Source organism: Stenella coeruleoalba (assembly GCF_951394435.1).
Source record: "Stenella coeruleoalba genome assembly, chromosome: 3".
Lineage (NCBI taxonomy): Eukaryota > Metazoa > Chordata > Mammalia > Artiodactyla > Delphinidae > Stenella > Stenella coeruleoalba.
The window spans coordinates 37,162,503-37,184,958 of NC_137148.1; positions in this window are offsets into that span (position 1 = coordinate 37,162,503).

Genomic DNA, 22,456 nt, shown 5'->3' on the forward strand with positions numbered 1-22,456 from the left:
ATTCCATTGTACATATGTGCCACATATTCTTTATCCATTTGTCTGTCGATGGACATTTAGATTGCTTCTATGTCCTGGCTATTGTAAATAGAGCTGCAACAAACATTGTGGTACATGACTCTTTTTGAATTATGGTTTTCTCAGGGTATATGCCCAGTAGTGGGATTGCTGGGCTGTACGGTAGTTCTATTTGTAGTTTTTTAAGGAACCTCCATACTGTTCTCTATAGTGGCAGTATCAATTTATATTTCCACCAACAGTGTACGAGGGTTCCCTTTTCTCCACACCCTCTCCAGCATTTATTGTTTGTAGATTTTTTGATGATTGACTGGTGTACAATGTGATACCTCATTGTACTTTTTTTGTTTGTTTTTTTTGCGGTACGCAGGCCTCTCACTGTTGTGGCCTCTCCTGTTGCGGAGCACAGACTCTGGACGCACAGGATCAGTGGCCATGGCTTTCGGGCCTAGGTGCTCTGCGGCATGTGGGATCTTCCCGGACCGGGGTACGAACCTGTGTTCCCTGCATCGGCAGTGGACTCTCAACCACTGCGCCACCAGGGAAGCCCCCTCATTGAACTTTTGATTTGCATTTCTCTAAATGATTAGTGATGTTGATCATCCTTTCATGTATTTGTTGACAATCTGTATATCTTCTTTGGAGAAATGTCTGTTTAGGTCTTCTGCCCATTTCTGGATTGGGTTGTTTGTGTTTTTGATATTGAGCTGCATGAGCTGCTTGTATATTTGGAAATTATTCCTTTGTCAGTTGCTTCATTTGCAAATATTTTCTCCCATTCTGAGGGTTGTCTTGTTTACGGTTTCCTTTCCTGTGCAAGTTTTTAAGTTTCATTAGGTCAATCTGTTTATTTTTGTTTCTATTTCCATTTCTCTAGGAGGTGGGTTAAAAAGGATCTTTTTGTGATTTATGTCATAGAGTGTTCTGCATATGTTTTCCTCTAAGAGTTTGATAGTGTCTGGCCTTACATTTAGGTCTTTAAGTCATTTTGAGTTTATTTTTGTGTATGGTGTTAGGAAGTGTTCTAATTTCATTCTTTTACATGTAGCTATCCAGTTTTCCCAGTACCACTTATTGAAGAGGCTGTCTTTTCTCCATTGTATATTCTTGCCTCCTTTGTCAAAAATAAGGTGACCATGTGTATGTGGGTTTATCTCTGGGCTTTCTATCCTGTTCCATTGATCTATATTTCTGTTTTTGTGCCAGTACCATACTGTCTTGATTACTATAGCTTTGTAGTATAGTCTGAAGTCCAGGAGCCTGATTCCTCCAGTTCTGTTTTTCTTTCTCAAGATTGCTTTTGCTATTCAGGGTCTTTTGTGTTTCCATACAAATTGTGAAACTTTCTGTTCTAGTTCTGTGAAAAATCCCATTGGTAATTTGATAGAGATTGCATTGAATCTGTAGACTGCTTTGGGTAGTATAGTCATTTTAACAATGTTGATTCTTCCAATCCAAGAACATGATATATCTCTCCATCTGTTTGTATCATCTTTAATTTCTTTCATCAAGTGTCTTCGAGTTTTCTGCATGCAGGTCTTTTGTCCCCTTAGGTAGGTTTATTCCTAGGTATTTTGTTCTTTTTGTTGGAATGGTAAATGGGAGTGTTTCCTTAATTTCTCTTTTAGATATTTCATCATTAGTATATAGGAATGCAAGAGATTTCTGTGCATTGATTTTGTATCCTGCTACTTTACAAAATTCATTGATTAGCTCCAGTAGTTTTCTGGTAACATCTTTAGGATTCTCCATGTATAGTATCATGTCATCTGCAAACAGTGACAGCTTTACTTCTTTTCTGATTTGGATTCCATTTATTTCTTTTTCTTCTCTGATTGCTGTGGCTAAAACTTCCAAAACTATGTTGATAAATAGTGGTGAGAGTGGGCAACCTTGTCTTGTTCCTGATCTTAGTGGAAATGTTTTCAGTTTTCACCACTAAGAACTATGTTGGCTATGGGTTTTTCATATATGGCCTTTATTATGTTGAGGTAAGTTCCCTCTATGCCTACTTTCTGGAGAGTTTTTATCATAAACGGGTGGTGAATTCTTTTGAAAGCTTTTTCTGCATCTATTGAGATGATCATATGGTTTTTATCCTTCAGTTTGTTAATATGGTGTATCATATTGATTGATTTGTGTATATTGAAGAATCCTTGCATTCTTGGGATATACCCCACTTGATCATGGTGTATGGTCCTTTTAATGTGCTATTGGATTCTGTTTGCTAGTATTTTGTTGACAATTTTTTCATCTATGTTCATCAGTGATATTGGCCTGTAGTTTTCTTTTTTTGTGACATCTTTTTCTGGTTTGGGATCAGGGTGATGGTGGTCCTGTAGAATGAGTTTGGGGGTGTTTCTCCATCTGCTATATTTTGGAAGAGTTTGAGAAGGATAGGTGTTAGCTCTTCTCTAAATGTTTGATAGAATTCGCTTGTGAAGCCATCTGGTCCTGGGCTTTTGTTTGTTGGAAGATTTTTAATCACAGTTTCAATTTCAGTGCTTGTGATTGGTCTGTTTATATTTTCTATTTCTTCCTGGTTCAGTCTCAGAAGGTTGTGCATTTCTAAGAATTTGTCCATTTCTTACAGGTTGTCCATTTTATTGGCATAGAGTTGCTTGTAGTAATCTCTCATGATCTTTTGTATTTCTGCAGTGTCAGTTGTTACTTCTTTTTCATTTCTAATTCTATTGATTTGAGTCTTCTCCCTTTTTTTCTTGATGAGTCTGGCTAATGGTTTATCAATTTTGTTTATCTTCTCAAAGAACCAGCTTTTAGTTTTATTGCTGTTTGCTATTGATTCCTTCATTTCTTTTTCATTTATTTCTGATCTGACTTTTATGATTTCTTTCCTTCTACTAACTTTGGGGTTTTTTGTTCTTCTTTCTCTATGTGCTTTAGGTGTAAGTTTAGCTTGTTTATTTGAGATGTTTCTTGTTTCTTAAGGTAGGATTGTATTGCTGTAAACTTCCCTCTTAGAACTGCTTTTACTGCATCCCATAAGTTTTGTATCAGTGTGTTTTCGTTGTCATTTTTTCTAGGTATTTTTTTATTTCCTCTTTGATTTCTTCAGTGATCTCTTGGTTATTAAGTAGTGTATTGTTTAGCTTCCATGTATTTGTATCTTTAACAGATTCTTTCCTGTAATTGATATCTAGTCTCATAGCTTTGTGGTTGGAAAAGATATCTGATACAATTTCAATTTTCTTAAATATACCAAGGCTTGAAAGTGACCCAAGATATGATCTATCCTGGAGAATGTTCCATGAGCACTTGAGAACAATGTGTATTCTGTTGGTTTTGGATGGAATGTCCTATAAATATCTATTAAGTCCATTTAGTTTAATGTATCATTTAAAGCTTGTGTTTCCTTATTTATTTTCATCTTGGATGATCTGTCCATTCGTGAAAGTGGGGTGTTAAACTACCATGATTGTGTTACTGTTGATTTCTCCTTTTATTGCTTTAACATTTGCCTTATGTATTGAGGTGTTCCTATGTTGGGTACCTAAATATTTACAATTGTTATATCTTCTTCTTGGATTGTTCACTTGATCATTATGCAGTGTCCTTCTTTGTCTTTTGTAATAGTCTTTATTTTAAAGTCTATTTTGACTGATATGAGAATTGCTACTCCAGCTTTCTTTTGATTTCCATTTCCATGGAATATCTTTTTCCATCCCCTCACTTTCAGTCTGTATGTGTCCCTAGGTCTGAAGTGGGTCTCTGGTAGACAGCATATATATGGGTCTTGTTTTTGTATCCATTCAGCCAGTCTATGTCTTTTGGTTGAAGCATTTTATCCATTTACATTTAAGGTAAATATTATATGTATATTCCTATTACCATTTTCTTAATTGTTTTGGGTTTGTTAGTGTAGGTCTTTTCCTTCTCTTGTGTTTCCTGCCTAGAGAAGTTCCTTTAGCATTTGTTGTAAAGCTGGCTTGGTGGTGCTGAATTCTCTTAGCTTTTGCTTTTCTGTAAAGGTTTTAATTTCTCTGTTGAATCTGAATGAGATACCTTGTTGGGTAGAGTAATCTTAGTTGTAGGTTTTTCCCTTCCATCACTTTAAATATGTCCTGACACTCCTTTCTGGCTTGCAGAGTTTCTGCTGAAAGATCAGCTGTTAAGCTTATGGGGATTCCCTTGTGTGTTGTTTGTTGTTTTTCCCTTGCTGCTTTTAATATGTTTTCTTTGTATTTAATTTTGTTAGTTTGATTAATATGTGTCTTGGTATGTTTCTCCTTGGATTTATCCTGTATGGGACTCTCTGTGCTTCCTGGACTTGATTAACTATTTCCTTTCCCATATTAGGGAAGTTTACAACTATAATCTCTTCAAATATTTTCTCAGTCCCTTTCTTTTTCTCTTCTTCTGCTGGGACCCCTGTAATTCAAATGTTATTGTCTTTAATGTTATGCTAGTTTGAATGAATATTTTTTATATTCTTAATGGTTTTATTCCTCTTTCTATGTATGAGTTTTATTTACTAAGAACACTATATTTTCTGACTGGAACATGGTGGTTCTTCAACTTTGGTGTATATGTTTGAGTCTCTCTAGGGCTTTATATAAAGTATATTCTTGGGTCCAACACTATACGGGACCTAGAAATATTGTTTTCCCAGGTGTAACAGGTGAATCATATCAGGTTGATTTAAGGACTCCATTTTGCAGAGGAAAAAAGCTAGACTATTCCCTGATAATATGCAGGAAAACAGTGAAATGAGAGAGGAAATGTCCTTTTCTCTTTAGAAAGAAAAGTCAGAAGTCTAAGGAGTTCAAAATTAGTAAAAAGAGTGGTAGAATTACAAGTAAAATGGAAAACATTCTACTCAGTTAATTACTGGTCATATATTGTGAAAAGTGCCTGATTGGGCATTTAAGTCAGAAAACCTTGGGTTTAAATTTTAGTTCTAACACTCAATACCTATGCCCCTGTTAAATCTCTCTGAGGCAGAATTTTTTCATGTGCAAAATGTAAATAATGATACTTACTCATAAAGTTGATTTAATTCAAGTGGTTTTACCCATCTCCAGACATTTTGAATGGGTTTGATTCATTTATTCATTCAGTAACCATTAATTGGAAAATTAATTGGGTATTTTCTATGAGTCAGGCATTGAAGACATGTGCTAAAGCCTAGAAAATATTTAATTTTTGTAACAATGAAGCAAAGGTATACTTTATTGCTTTTAAAAAAATCTTTAATTACCAAAGCCATAGATAAATACATGCTCTTTGTGAACTTATCATTTATTTCCCATCCTCCAGCACTTCTTCCCTCTCAATAGTTAACCATTGTTTTGGTCTTTCCAGATCTTTTTTCTATTAATATCATTTTATAATTAGTCTAGCAAATCCAAGTACTAGAACTTCTTTTTTCAATAGGGATAATTTTGGCTTCAGCAACAAACAGAGGCTTAGAAATATCTGTTTATTATCTCAAAAAAAAGGTCCAAAGACTAGGCAGGAACTTCAAAGTAAACTCAACAGCTAAATGGTATCAACAAGGATATGGGTTCACTCCATCCTACCACACTCCCATCCTCCACTTAACAGAACCTCCTCACCTTGCCTATGGTTACAAAATGGTTACAGGTCTTTTAGATAACAGCCCCTCAGCAATATCCAAAGGCATTTGCTTATGCTGTTCCAAAGGCTGAAACTGATGTTCTCCTAATGTATCTCCTTAAAAGGATTTTCCCAGTAGCCCCCAGAAGACTTTCCCTGATGTCTCATTGGCTGGGGTTATAATTCATGATATACATAAACAAATTACTTGCAAGAAGAATAGAATTACTATAATTGGGTTAGACAATTGACACTCACTCTCATATTTCCTGCAAATAGGGGATGGTAAACTGTGAATAAATCAGTCTCTGCAGCAAGAAAGAAGATAAGTCAAGGATGGATGCTGGTAAACTTCAGGGTCTGCCAGAAACAAAATTAAATGGAAACTGAGTTCCTTCATGACAACTAATTTCTTGCTAGAAAAAAGTAAAGACAAAGGTACCTAGCCATCCTACAAATCTCAGCTCACATTTTAATTCTAACAGCAAGTTTTTCCTTGACTTCCCATACTAGATCAGGTGTCTATTTCACATCATCAGAGGACCACTGGCAATTTCAGAGAGAGCTAGCATGATGCTGCTATGGGATTTTTTTAATGCATGTATGTTTTACTGACTAGACTATAAAATCTATGCGAGAAGAAGCTAGGGTTATTTTGCCCATCTTTTGCAGCCTTTGTGCTTAGTACAGTGCCTAGTACATAATAAGTGCATAAAATTTTATGCAGAATAAATGAATGAATGATTGAGAGGAAGGGTAGTTTTTACTGTAACTGAAATAACCCAATACAGTGAAGGGATGGAAATCAAGCAAATTTTAGAAGTTGACATATGCAGAACCTGTCTAGACATTAAGAATTTAAACATGCTATCTCTGGGCTAGGAGATAGTGTTTTGAATTTCTTCACCTTGTTCTTAAAAGACTCATGAAGCAGACACTGATTCTCTGACATGAATATTTCAACAGTTAGAAGCCCCCCATTGCCCTTAATCTACCACTGCTCCATGTATGTGTATCTGTGTGTGTGTAAGTGGGAGACCTCTTTTCTCTTATATAGAATTCTGTTTTAAATTGGGAAAAATATTGGGGAAGTTGAAAGATAAATTAACAGAACAAACTTATAGAAAAATAGTACTTTTTAGTAGAGCCTAGAAATAGACAATCAGAAAACAGGGCCTTGAGGTTGGAAATGAGAGAGAGAGAGTGAGAAAAAGAGAGAGAGAGGGGCAGAAAGATTTTTGTGCTATTTTATTTAGATTCTGAAGAGGGGAGGGAATTCTTCCAAAGAATAGGCATACTCCATCTGTTTGGTCTTAGAAGGAGTCTCAACCATGTCACACTGTCACTAAGCCTGCACTTAGCTCTCTTGGTTGTGTGATATTGATGGCAGAGAAACAGAGAGTAGGAAATCAAGAACAGAGCAGCTCTATCAATCTCTCTATACAGGCCCTTCTGAAACACAGCAGCCTTGAAAGGCTCTGATGTATGAAGTTATCTTCTTGGAATCTTCCTGTTACAAGAAAAATCCATGAGATTTTCTAGCTAAAGAATTATAAAATCCTAATACCTCAGTGTTCTGAAACTTTGTTATAGTCTGTAAAATTGATTTCAAGTTTTTGTACTTTTTGTGGTCTGTATATCCGTGTAGCTGTGTGTGTCTATTTGTGTTCTCTTATAGATGGTAAGAGATAGATGGTAAAATATCAGTGTTTTCCCCTAGGTGGTCCTTAGAGAGATCATGCTATGTGTTCAACAGATATATGTATATATTATATTATTTAAAGACACTGTAACATGGTGAAATGAATAATGCAAACAGCATTAGTAACAAAGCAAGCATTATTTCAAATACACATATCCTCTTCTTGTCCAAAGTCACGAGTATACTTTTAAATAAGTTGGCTGTAGGTGCCAAAATAATTTCCAGTGACTATTGACGTGTCTTGACTATTTAGCCTAGGACAACTCATCAGATACAGTCAGAATTATTTCCAAGGAAGAATAAAAATGAGACCCTTTATAAAAAATAAGCAATATTCTTCCTCAGCCTTCACAAAATCTTGATCTCGTTTTAGTTCTTCTCTAAGTTCAGAATTTGTTGGCTACTCAACTTTATATATAAAAATAGAGCCCTTTTTGACTAAGGGCAGCACTTTTGACTCTCATCTAGTTGGTAAAGTGTGTCAGTCAGAGGAAACTGGGGCTCTCAAACCTGATAGGAGAAGTATGTTCAAATGCTGATGGACATATATCTTGAAATTGCTGAGTTTCTTATGGATTGTGTACAGTTACAAGACTTCATGAAAAATACTTTTGATTCCTTAAGAAACTTCTTTTTGACTTTACAAAATGGGAACTGTTGTTCTCCAAGAATCAGGATATGAACAGACTCTCTCATTACTTTTACTTATAGAAGATTTTCCCAGCTCCTAATCCCTTTTTTTCCATTAGGTGTATGTGAACAAAAGTGGAAACCACTGATAATAAAACCCAGAATATTCTGGGTATGAAGCAACAAAACCCCAAACCTGCAAACATGGCTGAGACTATTGCAATACTGATTACAATCAATGGCCTACTGCACAATCTTTCTTATTTCTTCGTTTTTATGGTTGACAGAAAACATGAGATCAAATAGTATTACATAACAAGGGAGAACACTTAAAATTATATCACAAGATCCTTGGTCTTAAAATTGAGTTTAGTTTAAAATATGTATGAGGTGGTTTATTCTTACTACATTTGTTTGATATATGACATAAAATGTGATTAAAAATTAAACATTCCATAAAATGTAAACAGTAGAGGTTATGTAAATGGTGGAACTGATGTGAATATTTATTTTATCCCTGTCTCGATCAAATTGATACACCAAGCAAAAGTTCATCCAAATTAGATTTCAATCCTTTAAAGGAAGTCATTCAATTGAAACTAATTTTCTCATCCCTTGCTTCCTCTGTGTGCTGTCATTTATAGTCAAAGCCAAATTTATAGTCAAAGCCAAGGGGCGGAAATACATTTCGATAACATTTTTTTTCTCCTAGAGAGTACTTATTTCCTTTTTGGGAGTTTTATTTCAATTGCATTGTCAATGTAAAGAAATTATGTGAAATCACTGAAGTTGGGCCTAAATCAAGCTTCCATTAAAAACAGAACTTATAAACAGAGCTTGATGAATAACAACTTAGGAAGATGTTTCAAAAATTTAACAGACAATAATACAATGTAAAAAGCACCAACATTATCAGAAAAAGCTGCAAAGAAATTTCTTTGATAAAGACAGTTTAAATGTGTGACTTTTCTGTGTCCTGGGTAAGTAATTATTTTCTGTCTGAATTGCATTTTGTCTCTTCCATGTCTGTAATACACTGCCCTGTGAGTTCTACTCAAGTACTTAATTTTTTTTTAAGTAAGTAAAGAAATAGAGATCATAGAAGCAAGTAAAAAAACAAGACAAGCCCAAACTGATATCCAAAATGGCCAAACAATGTAGGTAAACAGAAAAATATTTTTTCTTGATGAAATCTTGAAAAACCTATCCAAAATTTATACAGCAAGCAAAGAAGACTAAAGTACATCTGAGTATAGAATAATATAAAAAATAAGTAATATTTTTAGCATGCTGAATGAAGGTGCTGTGTTATCCTGATATTATTCAGCATCTTCAAATGTGTATTTAATAATTAACAGTGTGTGTTAGCGATTGTCAAGCTATAGCTATATTTGGTTACCTGTTTTTATAAATAGTGTTTAATTGGAACACTACCATACCCATATGTTTATGTGCTGTCAAGGTTATTTTTGTGATACAAGAGCAGAGTTGATTAGTTTTGAGACTCACAGATTGTAAATATACATTATATGGCTCTTTATAGAAAAAAAGTTTTCTAAAACTTGGTCTATACAAATGAAAATAATTAAATTTATGGTATTTTAAGATGACACAATTGAGGCAATTTTTACTAATGAAAAGATGAAAATGAGTTAAAGCAGTCTGAGATAAGCAATGGTGTGTTATGAGTTTTATCTTTCTAAAATTGTACATTTCCTAGAAGAAGCAATTTTATTCCAAGAATACAATAACTATGCAACATTACCTTTTTGGATTTAAAAGGGAAAAGAAAGCATTCTAAAAATATATCTATTTGTTAGGGTAGGCTAACTGCATTACACAAGTCTAAAATTTAAGTGACATCACACTATTATTATTATTATTTATTTTTCACTCATACAACAGTCTGAAAAGACTGTTCCTCTTTGGAAGGCTCTTGAGGCATTGCCCTCTGCTTAGGACTGCTTGGCTTCTTATATTTTTGTGGTGGACTTTCTTCTAGGTCCTTGGAGCTTTATTTCATTTTCTGATGAGGAAAAAGAGTGAAGGATTGTGAATGGAAGGATTTTACAAACCGTATTTGAAAGTGTGGTTCATCGTTTCCACCCAGATTCCATTGTTCAGAGCTTAGTCACATGGCTTTCACACAATTGCAAGGGTGGCTGGGATATATAGTCTTTCTGTGTGCTCCAGCGGAATAGGGAATTCCTTTGATGATCCAGCTAGTTACTGTATTAAGTGCATGTGCCCACATACACTCACGCATGCGCGTGTGCACACACACACACAAACACACACACACTGTAATAACGGAAGCAGCTTGTAATCTCATTCACAACAGCAGTCAACTTTTATTGCTAGTAAAGTAGCCTATTTTAAGTCTGTGGTAATGGTTCAAGTTCATACATTCAAATTACATCAAATTTATTTACGGAATTGATTTTTAAATTAACATTAAAGTACATATCATTTATGACAAATAGCTTATATTTATGTAATAAGAATACAGTTTAGTACTTGGATGTCACACATAAAAATTAAAAGTGAATATCCTTTAAGAATTCTAACAAATTATTAAGAAAATATGAATGTTTCAGTGTAAAGCTGAACAAAATGTCTGAAGTTATTATCAACATCTATAGTCTAGAGAGTAGCACTGTCCAAAAGAACTGTGATGCAAGCTATATAGGTAATTTTAAATATTCTTGTAGCCATATTAAAATTGTAGAAACAAAACAGGTGAAATTCATTTCAATAATATATTTGATTTAATCCAGTGTATCCATAATATTATAGTTTTAGCATGTAATCAATATAAAATTATTAAAATAGTATTTTTTAAGAGTCTTCAAAATCTGGAGTGTATTTTATGCTTCAAGCATGTCAATAGCCCTATTTCAAGGACTTAATAGCCACATTTGGCTATGGCTACCATATTGGACAGTGCTTTCCTATATCATTGACTCTCAAATTTAGGGAGTCTGACGATCACCTGTGGAATCTGTTAAAAGTACAGATTCCAGGTTCTCACTTAGAGAGTCTGATTCAGTAGGTTGGCATGGGGCCCACGAGTCTATATTTTAAGAGATATACTCACGATTTTCATGTAAAAGATCAGGGGTCCACAACTGATAAAAGGCTGCTATAGAAATCTCTAAGGTCCCTTCTACCACCAATTTTATAATTTCTAGGATTTTTCAGAACCTGTTGCTCTAATGATTTCACCTTGTAATGTTTATTATAGCATACAATTTTGTGGAAAATTTGTTTAACAGAGCATATTGAATTTCAAATCTTTGGATATTTTTAACAAAGCAACAGGGCAAGTTAGAGTTGACCAGGGCCATCTTTGTTCTAACTCACACTCCTCCACTGAGTAAACGGACAGATGGGTGGGAGCCACGTTTACAGTGTCACTGAGAAAAATACTCAGTTGCCAGATATGAAGAAACTTATCCATTTTGATTATCACAGTAAGTTTCAATTTCAGAAAACAAATTAAATCCATATGTAGTAGATCTCAGCTTTAAAAAATGCTTCCCACATTCTAAATCATTAGCAACATATGGTTTATTTTTACTGTTTTATTATCCTTCTTTATTGTGAATTTTCCTCAGATCTTCAAGTTCATATGCTTTCTTATAGACTCTACCAGATGTCTCATTTTATTGAATCCTATACTTGTCTGAAATACAAATGACTGCTATTTAGAAAGTTTAATATCTCTGTATATGCAAATGATTTGTATTTATATGAAAAAGTTTTCTAAAATATTTTAAAATACCAAGACTCTCAAAATGTTACATGTATACTAGCAGCAGCTTCTGCTTTAGAAATAAATGACAGTTTTTCATTATTTTCCAATTTAAAAGGGTTGATTCCACTCACTCATATCTGTGAATCATTCTCCTCTAAAATGAAGAAGACCAAGGACGTAAAAGTTTACATCTTTCCTTAAGAGAACTAAAGAGCAGAGAAAAACACATTTTTCTCCAAGGATGCATTCATTTGTTAGCATGAATCCAATTCAATCCTCTCCATGATCAATTGTGGTCCAACATATATCTCCAAGCTATTTTCTTTCCAAAGACATACGGTTAAGTGAGGCATGAAATTTTCTTAATCTTTATCATAATAGAAGTTGGAAAATATATACTGTTGAGTTAATCTGCTACTTGAAACTTTCTGTGAAATTTCTTAACAGCTTTGATAGAAAAAATGGTCTATTTTTCATTTATCCGCTCAAATTACTTACAGAGTGAAGCCTTTTTTTCAAATGTTAATCAAAATAATGTATTAGGTCTCATTTTTCACATGTAAATTGGGCATATTCTAAATGCAAGGGAGTGCCACACATATTATTAAGAATACAATGGACCTTAAGACAAGAGTCCTACTTCCAAGAAGAGTCAAGGTGTGCTGGTATGTATGCCATTTCATTTATTTCTTAGATAAAATCTTATAAAGTAAGTATTATTATTATTCCAATTTTGCTGATTGAGAATCTTGAACCCAATGTAACACAGCTCCTGAATGTTAAAATTGGAGTATACACCCCATATTTTAAACTCTTTCCTCTACATCTGGTGAGTATATTGGGAGGGGACAGAGGCAAAAAACAGAATGTACCCAGTTTCAGTGGACATTATTTATGATACTTAATTCCTGCCATTATGAAGCAAATATAATGTCCCAGATGGTTTTCATAAAATCAGAGAAATCTTGTGTTTGAACAGTGATGTGGAGAGAATGAGACTGCCTAAGATTATAAAGAATAGAACCAAACGAATCATTATTTTTCTTTTAAAAATACAAGATAAATTACTTATTCTTAGATCCCCATACAGTCATTTTCTTACAACCAAAAGATATTTAATGTTATATTGTTAGGCCATCACATCCTGAACAGTGAAAATTGGTGTAATTTAGTTCATGTAGAAAGCTATTGAGACTCTTACAGTAAGAAATTTTACAAAGTGACAATCCTTCCTGGAGTATTAAAAATATCAGTTGCTTTATAGTCTGACAAATCAGAGTTTAATGATAGTTAATAACATGCATTTAATAGAGAAAAAACACAAAGTACTGTATGACCTTTTGTATCTTTTCATGTTAGCAGGGAACAATTTTCCAGCTCCTTTCAGTCCCCAACCACCCCCCTCAAAAGAAAAAGATTAAAAATGAGATCTAAAAATCAATGTTTATTAAGCTACAATTTGGATTATAGAGAATACCATTACAGAGACAGATTTTTATGTTGAAAATATTTTCAAACATTAGTGTTGTTCAAGGTAACCAAGCTTTTTTGATATGTATATGCAGCCATCTTACACAACTAGCCTTTCTTTAGTCTCTTTACATCAAATAGTTACCCTAAGACTAAAGATGAATACATTAATAAAGATTGTTGTTTAAAGAATAATGACTGCAGAGTTGACAGTGGGAGGTAAGGTCAAGATTAAATTTTCTCTGTTTTTTGTTTGTTTGTTTTTCTCATATTCTCCAATTTTATTACAGACTTTGTTCTCTGTACTCTGGACGCAAGATCTTTGAACTTGCTTTTTTCTCTGCTAGGAAATGTCTCCTTATTCCTTTGCTTTGTCCTACAGACAGCTGATTCAGCACTTTCCCTCCAAGAGAACTTTCCTACCCTCTCTGATTGATCAGTTCTCTTGGATATGTCTTTTGTAGGACCATATGCTCTCCTCAAGAGTATTAAATAAGGGTTTAATTTTTTTAAAACTGCAATTACTTAATTTGCCTCTATTTTCTCTGCTAAACATACACCATTGTGAGAGCAGGGTTGCTGTCTGTTTGGCTAACCAATGTTTCTCCAGTACCCACTGAAATGCCTGAAAAAATCTAAGTTAAGGTGGTACCTCCTTATCTCCTCATCTTGCCCCTAGCACTTGCCTTCAGTTGACAATTTATTGTTTAGTTTTGTCACAGTCAAGAGCAATCTTTGCATTGGACCCATAATTCTAGCACCATTTTGATTATAAAAAATTTTATTAAAAGGATCTAATTTTGATTCTGCTGTTTGATTAAGGAAACTACTAAGATTAAAGACACAGATTCAAACCATGTCACGCTTAATGAATGAATAAAAATTCCGGTAGAATATTTCCTAGTATTGTTTTATAATGAAACATTATTAAATACTTAACTTATAGAAAGATATTGAACAAAATGAAACAACCTTTTAAAAACCCAACACCCAGATTAAAATACAAAAAATACAACTCTGTCAAAACAGCTGACACCTCTATGAAATTTCCAAGATCACCATTCCCAACAAGTCTCAGGTTGCAACTATTCTAAATTTGTTGTTTATCGTACTACACATTTTTCATGTATTTGTGTATGTATGTGTATATATATCATATGATATAGTTCTGTATCTTTTAAAACTGTATATATTTATATATTATTTATATTTTGCATACATTCTTCACCACCTGATTTTTACACTCAGTATTTTAATTGTAGGTCCAGCCATATTTTTCTATAACTTTAATTCATTGATTTTTTTCTCTGCTGAAGAGAGAAATTTAGGATATTTCCAACTTTTAGTATTTAATAAAATAGTTTCTATTAATATTCTTGTGAATGGGTTTTAATGTATGCCAGAATTTCTCTAGACTATAAATCTAGTTGTTGAATGCCAGGTCACAACTTTGTTAAACATTTGATTATACTGGTTATGTCAAATTGTTTTCCAAAGTGATTTTACCAATCTACATTCTAATAAACAGTTTAGTAGATTTATTGTTGTTTCACATCCTGAGCCATTATTTTCATGTTTTAAAATTTTGTTAGACTAGAGCTATAAACACAGTGTGTATAAATCTTAGTAACAGTTGAATGATAAAAGCATTTTTCAGAAAACTATATACAGTATCATACAAATACTCTTTTTTGAAAGCAGGGGAATGATAAATCCAAAGACCAGGAAAGTGGTTCTCTCTGTGGAAGGCAGGATATAGATGGATAGGATGGGAAAGAAAAATAGCTAGCAGAAAATTTTAGTAATGCTCTACAACTTGGATATGGATTTGGATTTGTCATTGTTACATGTATTAAAGTAAGTAAATAAATATATAAAATAAATAAATCAAAGAGCAAGTCACATATGTATCGACATACCAATTATGCTAGTGTGTCATGAATTGTGGAATTTAATTAATCCAATTATACGTACCCAGTGACTGAAAATAAGTAGACGGGCAGACAAAAAGAAAGATAAGTATGTAGATGGAGGTGTATGATGTGGAATTGTGTTACACTGTGATTTTAATTAGTATTTTCTTCTTTTTCCAATAAAATCAACCATCTTTTAAAATGTATTGGCAATTTGTGATTTCTGATCTGTACTGATATTTCCCCCCCCCCCCCATTTTTCTATTGTATTAATTGTATTTTTCTTTTTGATTTGTAAATTTAAAAATATATTTTGGTGGGCTTCCCTGTTGGCCAGTGGTTGAGAGTCCGCCTGCCGATGCAGGGGACACAGGTTCATGCCCCGGTCTGGGAATATCCCACATGCCGCGGGGCAGCTAAGCCCGTGAGCCATGGCCACTGAGCCTGCGTGTCCGGAGCCTGTGCTCCGCAACGGGAGAGGCCACAACAGTGAGAGGCCCGCGTACCGCAAAAAAAAAAAAAAAAAAAAAAAAAAAAAAAATATATATATATATATATATATATATATATATATATAGGCTATTAATCCTTTGCTGTTTATATGTGTGCAGATTTCTCTTCTCTTTATTTCAATAATTCAAAGAATATATACTGAGCTCCAATTATGAGCCAGGAAAACACAAGTTTCTAGGTGCTTGGGATACAGGGATAAACAAAGCAGACACATTTTAAGCTTTATGTAGCATATATTTTATTTTGAGAGAAAAGATTGAAAACATATAAGTGTTTAAGAGAATGAAAAGAGAAGCCACAGACTGGGAGAAAATATTTTCAAAATGCATATCTGATAAAGGATTGGTATCCAAGATATACAAAGAACACTTAAAAGTTAACAAAAAAGAAAGCAAGCAACCAAATTTCAAATTGGGTGAAAGATGTGAATAAACATCTCACCAAAGAAGATACACAGACAGGAATTAAACATATAAAAAGATGATCAACCTCATACATCATTAGGGAATTGCAAATTAAAGCAACAATGAGCTACTATTATGCACCTATAAGAATAGCTAAAATCATAAACTCTGCGAATACTAGATACTCATGAGACTGTGGACCAACAGGAACTTTTTCGCTGCTAGTGAGAATGCAAAATGGTATCACCATGTTGGAAGTCAGTTTGGCAGGTTTCTACAAAATTAAACATACTTTTACCATAAGCTCTGGCAATCACATGCCTTGTTATTTATCCAAATGAATTGAAAACTTACGTCCACATAAAACTTGGACAGGAATGTTTATAGCAGTTTTATTCATAATTGCCAAAACTTGAAAGCAACAAAGATGTCCTTCAGTAAGTGAATGTATAGACAAACCATGATATGTCCTTACAGTGGAATATTATCCAGCACTAAAAAGAAATAAGCTAGCAAGCAACAAAAAGATGTGGAGGAAGCTTAAATGCATTTTGCTAAGTGAAAGAAGCCAATTGAAAAGTCTACATATTGTATGATTCCAACAGCATGATATTCTGGAAAAAAACAAGACTATGGAGACCATAAAAAGATGAGCAGTTGTCAGGGTTTGGAGGGAGGGATGACTAGATGGGGCACAGGGGATTTTTCAGTGAGTGAAACTATTCTGAACGATCTGCAATGATGGATAAATATATTTTACATTTGTCAAAATCCATAGAATGTGTAACACTAAGAGCAAGCCCTAATATAAACTATGGGCTTAATTAATGTATCAATATTGGCTCATCCGTTATCACAAGTGTACTATATTAATGCAAGATGTTAACAATAGAGAAAACTGTGAGGGAGAGGTGAGGGAGTATATGGGGACTCTGCACTTTCCACTCAATTTTTCTGTCAACCTAAAACTGCTCAAAAAATAAAGTCTATTAAAATTAAAAACACAAAAGTGTTTGATATGTCAGGCAGTGATAGGTATTTGTGAGAAAAATGAGACAAGGCAAGGATACAACAACTGCTGGGGATGAGAATGCTATGCTGTTATATTTTGATAGAATGAACAGGGAAGACCTCCCTGAAAAGAAAACATTAGAGCAGAGATTTGAAGAAATGTGAGGTTAGGCAAAGATATGTAGAGAAGAGTGACTTTGTCAAGAGCAGGGAGGGCAATAACCTTGAAGTTAGGAAGAGTAAGGAAGTCAGTCCAGGAAGCAGAATGAGCAAATGAGAGAGTAATTGTTTTGGTCAGAACCACAGAGGGAAGTCACACTATGGAGGAATATATACAGCAGGGTAAGACTTTGGCTTTCACTCTGAAGTAGGAAGCCATTTGAGGGTTTTGAGCAGAGACCTGGCCTTACTTATGATTTTACAGAATCATTCGGCTGTTATGATGAAAATAAACTGTTGGTGGCAAAGACAGAAAGAGATAGGCTCCCATTCGGTGACTTGGTTTTTATTTTCATTATGATGTGTTTTGATAAAAATATGTTTTAATTATAATCATTTTCTACCCTACCCACTAGCACAAATGTATTTCTTTATAACAGAATTTTTATATCTTGTAGAATATTATATTTACTATACCTTATTCTTCTTCAATATTGTATTGACCCTTAACCCTTTCTTTGCTCCTTCATATAACTAAGCTTGTCAAGTACTCTGAAAATCCATGCTCAGACTTTTACCAAATTCACATTGAACTTGTTGATTAATTTGAGAATAATTTATATTCCTGAATACTGAGTCTTTCTATCCATGGACAGGGGTCTATATCCCTAAGTTTTCTTTAATAGTTTCAGATTTTTGATGAAAGAAGGTGATGACCTGGAAACACATACTAGAATTTTGATATCAATTTTATTGGGAAAAACTCATGAAATTGGAATGATACCAGGGTTTTAGGTCCTCCATTGCCCTCTGCTCTACAGCAGAGCACAGGATCTAACTATGCCAGATATCAGACTTTCTAGGTGGGCACTTGGCCTTTGACTGAGTTCTCAGGTTTAAGTTGCATGACTAGGGAAGATCAAGCCTCTCTCCTCATGTAACTGGTGTTGGTCTCCAGCAGTAATATGACATGCTCAAAACCTGACACCTAGCCTGTTCTGCCATATCAATAGATTAATAGGTGGGTGGAGCACGTCTCCCCTGGTGAGATCAGGGAGATGGGGTCCATGCTTTTAAGTTTCTCCTGTGTGGTGGGTGGAAGCCTGATTTGTAACCTTAGCACTCTACCAAAGTGATTGCTTGAAGAATTTGGTGTAGCTGGTTTTCCATATAGCCTTATAGGAGGCATTACACAGCATCGGTTTTTGACAAATTAATTCTTTCTTAGTTTTCTGCATAATGGCCATGTAAATATTTTGTTAGATTGACTTCTAGGTACTTTATATTTTTATGATGAAAGATATTTTAAAAAATATCCAGCATATTTGCTAAACTTTTATTAATACTAATAGTTTGTCTATATACTCTTTAGGGTTTTCTTATAGGCTGAATTGTGTCCCCCCCTCAAAATTCATATATTGAAGTCCTAACCTCAGTAGCTCAGAATGTGACTGTATTTAAATATCAGGTCATTAAAGATATAAATTAAAATGAGGTCATTAGGGTGAGCCCTAATCTAATATGACTGATGTCCTTATAAGAAGAGATTAGGACAGACATGCACAGAAGGAAGACCATGCAAAGACACAGGAAGAAAATGGACAAGGAGAGAGGTCTCAAAAGAAACCAAGACTATCAGGATGTTGATCTCAGACTTATAGCCTCAGAATATGAGAAGATAAATTTCTGTTACTTAAGCCATCCAATCTGTGGTACTTTGTATGGCAACCTTAGTAAACTAATACAGATTTCAATTTGAATTGTGCTTCTTAGATTTGGTCGGTTCATAACCTGTTTGTCTGTAGGTGGTAGTCTTTAGACAATCAAACCGTCTGTGAACAATGCCACTTTATTCCTATAATATTATTATAGTTTTATCTCTTTTTCTTACTGAAAAAGTTAGAATGTTGAAAAGAATCAGTGAGAGTGAATATTAAAGGGAATGCTTCTATGTTTTCACCACTCTGAATGATGTTTGTTATGGATTTTTGATAGATAACCTCTATTAGTTTGACTTCCCTTCAATTCTTATTTGAAGAGCTGCTTCTTTTAAAATTATGGATGAGTATTTAATTTTATCTAACACTTTTTCCACATCAAAACAGGATATTTCTTTTTTTTTTAACTCTATGTTCTTTTGGAATTTTTAACAACTGGATAGATACAGGTATTATTTATATGATATAAAAAGAAGGAAAAATGGGGTGAATATTTATAATCTTCTATTTGATTTAACAAAATCCAATGAGTGTAGACCCTGATAATAACACTCTTTCTAGTTCTCTGCAGCCACAATTTTCATTAATTTTATTGGTGACACTTCTCAAACCATACAGTCCAAAGAACATACATAGAAAATACTCACTTGAAACTGGACATGAAATACTCACTTGACATGAAAACTGGACAGAGAGAAGCTACTCTTCTAAGATACATGATGTTGGGTATTAAATCTCTGTTAACTCTTATAAGGAGGCAAACGAATTACAGATTCTCATTTACAATGAGCGATTATTCTTACTTGTTAGCTTCACAAACTATTGTGGAGACAGTCTTATTTCACTTTGTTTTAAAACAAATTTCCAAATTACAGGAAGTTGTAAGTTTTATGTATATGTTTTTTACTTTTCTGTGCAGGTGATCATGTGTCCTAAGTCATTTCTCAGTAGTGTTTATTTATGGGTTTATGTTGATACTTTCACAATTCTCCCTGGGTATTCCATATAAAATATAATTGGTCTAGGTCAGGGTTGGCCTTGTCCTTGACCTCAACATCTGAACCTATTCTTCACTTTCCCTTTTATAGAATCAATCATTTCCCCTCTAGCTATACACAAGAAAGCTCCCATGAGACACTCAGACTTTTTGTGTCTGAGGAGAGCTTTAAATTTGTGCCTCTGCTAGACATTTCAGCTGGTTCTGTTTATTTTAAAAAACTGGCATCAAATCAATCAGACAATAAAAGAGGACACTCTGAGGGGGAAAATAAAAGAATTATAATTTCTCCTTAAATCATCCAACACACATTTTTAGTGTGCTTTGAAGAAGGCATACTATTGAGATCACTTAAGTCAAAATGCCTTGTTTTACATGGATGGTAAGGAAGGAATTCTCCAAAGTTTACCCATCCTGTCACAAGCATGGGCTGAGTCATCCTCTGTGATTGAAGTTTTTCTGACTGAAAACAGACATAATGCTAAAATAACTCTTTTCTAGTACTATCACTGCTTAATAGGAAAGCTCTTATTGTATGTAAAATGTTATCACAACTAGAAATATTTTCATTTTAGCATTTTGTGATTCATCTAAAACAATTACAATTTGGAAAGTTTGAATAAGGTAATTCCTAAGGAAAGCACAGTTGAAAATCATTATATATGTGACATATGTATATAAAGACATATATATGTGTACATATATATGTAGGGTAATTTTGATAAAAAATAAACTCATTTAAAATAGACAAGTTAGTATAGGTGTGCTATTAGAATCTTCATACCAATGACTTAGATTTCATTACCTTCTTTTTATCAATTAAGAAGGTATTTCTTGTATACAGTACATAAATGTCTATAGCAATAGAGTTTTCAAATTTGAAAAATAGAAAGATGTAGTATATTCAGTTATTGGCCCTCATTCTTCAGCCCTTCCTGCAAGCTCACCATCGTCGTGCCCCATTCATGTGCAAAGGGGACTTCCCTTGACTTTGAACTTAGACATGTGACTGGCATTAGCTGATGGTACATAGGCAGAAGTGACAGTGTGTCAGGTTTCGGCTTAAGTTTGAAAAGGCCTTCCATGTTTCCTCTTGCTCTCTTGAGCTTCTAACATTGCAAAAAGAACACACTCTCTGGTCAGCCTTCTGGTCCAAGGAGGATGAGAGACGCTAGGAGCACAGCTGCCCCAGTCGCTGCAGCCTGAGCCAGAGCTGGCCAACTGAGCCTAGCTTAGATCAGCTTAGCTCAATGAATCTATGAGAATAATGAGTGCCACTGAGTGCCCCTGAGACTTTGTGGTTATTTTTTGTGCAGCATTATAATAATGATAGCTGACCAATCCAGGGAAATTTTTTTTATGGAAATAAATAAATATATTATTTATAAGGTGTTCTCAGTACCCCCCCTTTTGTTTCCTCTCTCTGTCATCACTCTTTTGGCAAAAAGGATAACCAGACTCTCTCCTAGTGATATACCTTCAAGATTCAGTGTGCCCATAAACCTGAATCACATGCCTAAGGTAACCTGCCAACGTGTCACATTTACATGCATGAAGGAGGAGTTGAGCATAAACCTTCCCTTCCCTCCTCAGCTTCTCCTGGGGCAGAAATATCAACGAACCTAAGGTACTAAGAGATTAGATGCCATGTCCCAGTTCAGAGGCTGCCTGGGCATTCTCTTCCTTGGTCCATCAGGTTTAGTTATTGGTCTACATCTTCTGGAATCCAGGAAAATTTCTTCTAAGGTCTTCTTCCAACATGCACCAGCACACATCCCTCACACTAGAGTGGGAGTCTCTAAGTTAATAATTTGTTTCACAGAAATTTTAATTAGGAAATATAAATTCTGCTTTTCCAAGAAATACCTGCACACAAATTATCAAGAACTCATTTATAATTAAAACCATGCTGAGTGGAAGGCTGATTTTACAGTTTAAAAAATTATTTGGTGCTGGGAAGTTTATTTTATTTTAACTACTCGTTTCAAAAAAGGAGTTGCTGTAGAATGAAAACTAAGTGTAAACCCAAAGTCTTTATTTGGCTAAATGATTTTTTTTTAATTGGATGTCTTATGTATTTAACATGATTTTCCATACCTTTGGAATGCATTTATTCTCATTCAAAAGGAAGAGAGACCTTGAATTAGGTAGACTAGGCAATTGGGGATACAAATGATCTTTAGCAAAACTAGGTTGTACCAGCTAATGGATATCTGTCTGGGAAACAGGAACTATAACACAATGGTTTAATCTAATTAAATCTATAAATCTGTTGCTTGCTCTTTGAAATGTAGAAAGGGAAACCAGTTTTGAGAGTGTAAGTTTACATGGTGTTTCCGCGATATTTCTTGTTATCACATTTAAGTTAGACTGCCATTCTGATATCTGAGAATCCACCTGCTTATCGTGTCAGGGAGTTGTTTAGAGAATCTGCTTTTGTGTAACTGTGAAGCATTTTACAGCTTTCCTGCCTCAGGCTGTGGGACATTTTTCACTCTTCTCAGGAAACTCAATACTGTGGTAAAGGGAACAGTGAGCGCAAGTCCAGTAGTGACTCTTAAAATTGGTGGTGTATAAATAATTAAAA